This window comes from Natator depressus, chromosome 5 (assembly GCF_965152275.1).
Source record: "Natator depressus isolate rNatDep1 chromosome 5, rNatDep2.hap1, whole genome shotgun sequence".
NCBI classification, from domain to species: domain Eukaryota; kingdom Metazoa; phylum Chordata; order Testudines; family Cheloniidae; genus Natator; species Natator depressus.
In genome coordinates this window covers 652,634-658,451 of record NC_134238.1, presented here as the reverse complement: position 1 = coordinate 658,451, position 5,818 = coordinate 652,634, and positions in this window count along the sequence as shown.

Below are 5,818 nucleotides of genomic sequence, written 5' to 3'. Positions count from 1 at the left end.
TTGAACTCTACTGCCCTGCCCTCAGGTGACCAGCCGTCAGCCCCACCCCGGACATTCCTTGGGAAATCTGAAAGTCCCCTCCCTGTCTGCTCGGTGACGCGTGCAGTTGTCTCAGAGTATCTTTCCAGGTGGCTGTCAGGGTTCCCTCCCCACTCTGAACTCCAGGGTACAGATGTGGGGACCCGTGAAAGACCCCCTAAGCTTATTCTTACCAACTTAGGTTAAAAACTTCCCCAAGGCACAAACTTTGCCTTGGCCTTGAACCCTATGCTTCTTGAACTCCTGGTGAGTATTTGCTTCAGGTTGGGGGGCTGTCTGCAGGCAAGGACTGGCCTGTCTCCCAAGATCTGTGAGAGTGATGGGTCGTCCTTCAGGATAGGTTGTAGATCCTTGCTGATGCGCTGGAGAGGTTTTAGTTGGGGGCTGAAGGTGATGGCTAGTGGCGTTCTGTTATTTTCTTTGTTAGGCCTGTCCTGTAGTAGGTGACTTCTGGGTACTCTTCTGGCTCCGTCCATCTGTTTCTTCACTTCAGCTGAAAAAAATTGTTCAAGAAACAAATTGACAGAGCCAGAAGAGCACCCAGAAGTCACCTACTACAGGACAGGCCTAACAAAGAAAATAACAGAACGCCACTAGCCGTCACCTTCAGCCCCCAACTAAAACCTTTCCAACGCATTATCAAGGATCTACAACCTATCCTGAAGGATGACCCATCACTCTCACAGATCTTGGGAGACAGGCCAGTCCTTGCTTACAGACAGCCCCCCAACCTGAAGCAAATACTCACCAGCAACCACACACCACACAACAGAACCACTAACCCAGGAACCTATCCTTGCAACAAAGCCCGTTGCCAACTGTGCCCACATATCTATTCAGGGGATACCATCATAGGGCCTAATCACATCAGCCACACTATCAGAGGCTCGTTCACCTGCACATCCACCAATGTGATATATGCCATCATGTGCCAGCAATGCCCCTCTGCCATGTACATTGGTCAAACTGGACAGTCTCTACGCAAAAGAATAAATGGACACAAATCAGATGTCAAGAATTATAACATTCAAAAACCAGTCGGAGAACACTTCAATCTCTCTGGTCACTTGATTTCAGACCTAAAAGTCGCAATATTACAACAAAAAGACTTCAAAAACAGACTCCAACAAGAGACTGCTGAATTGGAATTAATTTGCAAACCGGATACAATTAACTTAGGCTTGAATAGAGACTGGGAGTGGATGGGTCATTACACAAAGTAACACTATTTCCCCATGTTTACTCCCCCCCTTCACCCCCCACTGTTCCTCAGACGTTCTTGTCAACTGCTGGAAATGACCCACCCTGATTATCGATGTGACAAAGTGGGACTGTTCTTAATGTTTCTTCTGAATAGTGTGGGGATGCCTCAGTTTCCCCTATGCAGTTCTTAAGTATCTAGGGGGTGGGATAAGGGTGTATGATCCTTGCAGAGCCCTACAGGGCAGGTGTGTGCAGGGGTCTGGACACAGAGAATGGCCAACACCCTGTTTCCTGGCAACTGATGGCCTGGGCCCTTCCCCCCTGCAAGGTGAGAGCTAAAGGGTTGGAGAACAAAGGAATCAGGTGCCCTCCTGGCCCGGGAAAGGGACAAAGCCCAGAGGAGGAGGGGCTGGAGGGAGTTTCAGTTTGGGGCTGGCTGGAGACATGGAGTGAAGGGCAGACGTGGTTGTCTGGCTCACTGCCCCCCAAAATGGACCCAGCTGAGGGGTCCTGTTCTCTGCATGTACAAGCTCTGTTTTAGGCCATGTTCCTGTCGTCTAATAAACCTCTGTTTTACTGGCTGGCTGAGAGTCACGTCTGACTGCAGAGTTGGGGTGCAGGACCCTCTGGCTTCCCCCGGACCCCGCCTGAGCGGACTCACTGGGGGAAGCGCACGAGGCGGGGGGGAGGCTGGAGGCTCCGAGGTCAGACCCAGGAAGGTGGAAGCCGGGTGAGCTGTGTATCCTGCAGACAGGCTGCTCCCAGAAAGGAGACTTCCCCAGAGTCCTGACTGGCTTCATGGGGAGCAGTTCCAGAGCATCGCCTGGGGACTCCATGACAATCAGTACAAAAGGTTTTCTTCCCCCCCCCCCCCCCCCGCTCTCCTGCTGGTAATAGCTCATCTTAAGTGGTCACTCTCATTACAGTGTGTATGATAACACCCTTTTTTTCATGTTCTGTGTATATATAAATCTCCTCACTGTATTTTCCACTGAATGCAGCCGATGAAGTGAGCTATAGCTCATGAAAGCTTATGCTCAAATAAATTGGTTAGTCTCTAAGGTGCCACAAGTCCTCCTTTTCTTTTTCTGAAATTTTTAAATCTCAGGGTAGTTAATGGACGAATTGATCTTCCTCAGCAAAGCACTCTCGCGGTACACGCACCAGTTTCAGCTGGGACCCAACACCAGGTTGAGGAGAAACGTGGCTGTGCTTATGGGTTTCTGCATAAAGGTAAAATGCGGAATAATGTGATGCCTGTACGAGAGAAGTTACGGCGCTTACCATTTTCAGTTAGAAAAGCTGTTTCAGAGGAACTGAGAAAACTTGTTCAAAAGGACGTTATTGAAGAGATCGACTCCTCGGAATGGGTTTCACCTGTCGTAGTGACGCAGAAGAAGGGTGGAGGCATTCGCCTTTGTGTGGACTTAAGGGAGCCAAATAAAGCTATTGTGATTGACAGCCATCCTCTTCCTCACATAGAAGAAGCATTTGCAGAACTCCGTGGAGCAAAGATGTTTTCTACTCTTGATTTGCAGAGCGCATACCACCAGGTTATGTTGCATGAAGATAGCAGAGACCTCACAGCATTTATTACACATGAGGGACTATTCCGTTTTAAATGTGTTCCATACGGTCTCGCATCAGCCCCAAGTGCCTTCCAAACAATGATGTCATTGATTCTGAAGAATCAACATGGAGTTCAGTGCTATCTGGATGACATTATCGTGTTTGGAAATACTTCGGAGGAGCATGACAATAACCTGCAGTCTGTACTAAACTGCCTCAGCAAAGCAGGCCTCCAGCTCAATAGGTCCAAATGCAAATTTAGACAAATGGAACTCTCCTTTCTGGGGCATACAATTTCACAGGCTGGACTTAAGCCTGATCCAGATCATATCCTGGCAATTTCAAATGCTCCTCTTCCAACAGATTTGCAAACCTTACATTCATTCTTGGGTCTTACCTCCTGGTATGCAAAATTCATTCCCAATTATGCTTCTGTCTTTCAACCGTTACGGGAATTACTACGGAGAAGTTCAACCTTAGTGTGGACAAGAAGATGCACAAGCTAGTTTCAAAACGGTGAAAGACTTGATTGTACCTAGTCCAGTACTTGCACTGTTCAGTCCTGCATTGCCCTCACTTGTAACTACTGATGCGTCTGATTATGGCCTTGGGGCTGTTGTCACACAACTGCGTGAGGACGACACAGAGAGGACGGTTGCGTTTGGTTCAAGGACACTAAGTAATGCTGAGAGGAAATATTCTACAGTCGAAAAAGAAGCACTTGCTTGTGTCTGGGCTACGGAAAAATGGAGAACTTACCCATGGGGCCGCACGTTCAAGTTGTGCACAGACCACAGCCCTTTGACGACGTTGCTCACCACGAAAGGACTGGGCAGAGCAGGATACCGTATTGCTCGAGGGTCTGCAAGACTACTCTCTTTCAGTTATGAACTGGAATATAAGCCTGGAAACCAAAACGTGGTCGCCGATTGCCTTTCTCGCCTGCCTTTCCCGTCACCAGAGGGTCCACCGGAGGATGAGGGTGTCGTGCTTGCGCTTATTACAAGCGCTCTCACTGCAGTTACAAGAGAACAATTTCAAGCTGCTTGTTCAGCGTGTCCAGTTCAACAAAAACTATGGGAATTTCTGACAGAGATGGCCCAGTCACCCTAAAAACCTTGACCCAGTTTTGCTGCCTTATTTTAGAATTTGGGATGAACTTTCTTTGCTTGATGGCTGTGTGCTACCAGGTACACCCCGGCTCCTTGTGCCAGAAGAATTACAGTCAAAACTCATACACCTGGCACACGATACTCATCCAGGAATTGTCAGAACCAAACGACGACTACGGGATCTGTATTGGTGGCCAGGGATGGACTCTCAAACTGAAGCACTCATAAAATCCTGTGTCACTTGCCAAATGCATGATAAGACAGCAGTGACATGTACCCCTCCATTACAGACTGTTCCTCTTCCTGAATCTGCATGGGGAAAAGTGGCGATTGACATTGTAAGACCCTTTGATACTGCTCCAATTGACTGCCGTTATGCCATCACCTTAATAGACTATTTCAGTAAATGGCCTGAGGTAGCGTTTACATCGCAAATCTCTTCTGCTACAGTAATTAAGTTCCTCTCTTCAGTTTTTAGCAGGGAAGGTAACCCCAAAGAACTGGTTTCAGATAACGGTAGTGTGACGAAGTGGGACTGTTCTTAATGTTTCCTCTGAATAGTGTGGGGGTGCCTCAGTTTCCCCTATGAAGTTCTTAAGTATCTAGGTGGTGCGATAAGGGTGTATGATCATTGCAGAGCCCTAGAGGGCAGGTGTGTGCAGGAGTCTGGACACAGAGAATGGCCGACACCCTGTTTCCTGGCAACTGATGGCCTGGGCCCTTCCCCCCTGCAAGGTGAGAGCTAAAGGGTTGGAGAACAAAGGAATCAGGTGACCTCCTGGCCCGGGAAAGGAACAAAGCCCAGAGGAGGAGGGGCTGGAGGGAGTTTCAGTTTGGGGCTGGCTAGGACATGGAGTGAAGGGCAGACGTGGTTGTCTGGCTCACTGCCCTCCAAAATGGACCCAGCTGAGGGGTCCTGTTCTCTGCACCTGCAAGCTCTGTTTTAGACCATGTTCCTGTCGTCTAATAAACCTCTGTTTTACTGGCTGGCTGAGAGTCCCGTCTGACTGCGAAGTTGGGGTGCAGGACCCTCTGGCTTCCCCAGGAGCCCCGCCGGAGCGGTCTCGCTGTGGGAAGCACACGGAGGGGCAGAGGATGCTGAATGCTCCGAGGTCAGACCCAGGAAGGTGGAAGCCGTGTGAGCTGTTTGCCCTGCGGACAGGCTGCTCACCGGAAGGCGACTGCCCCAGAGTCCTGACTGGCTTCATGGGGAGCAGTTCCAGAGCATCGCCCGGGCACTCCGTGACAACTGGTGGCAGCGGTGGGATCTACTGCACCCCGTGGATGGCGCTTCCTGCAGTAAGTGACTGGGGAGCAGTAAAACAAAGGGGGATTGATGGGGACTAGGCGTGCTGAAGATGCAGAGAGAGACGGTTTCAGGGGGCGGTTAACCCCTAGGATCGTGTGACCAGAGAAAAGGACTTTTGCAGTAACAGGGTCCCCCGGGGGACTGCAGCGAGCGGTCCCAGGGGCGGAGGAGTCTGCAGCTCGACCCTGGCAAAGAGGTGGTGACCTCGAGAAGGGCTGGCACACTAGGGGTTTTCCCTGGAAACCGTGGGGAGCTGCGAGCACACAGGCCTGTGAGTCCACAACAACTTGGGAAGAGTGGAGTGATGGTCTGTCACCGTCTTCTTAAGAAGGACATTGTAACCCTGTGCAAAAAGAGAGGGTTGAGCATTGGAAAGTTCACCAAAGCACAGTTAATCGTGCAGCTGGAGGAGGATGACCGCTCTAAGGGACAGATTCCTGACCCCAAATGGGGCTATAGCAGGATCTGGGAGCAGCTGGAGTAGTAGCCAGGCATCCCCAAGACTCCTGTCCCCGACCAGACGAGGGTCTTCACGATCGGGTTCCCCATCCGGGGATCGGAGACGGACGGGATTGGAGCTGAGTCC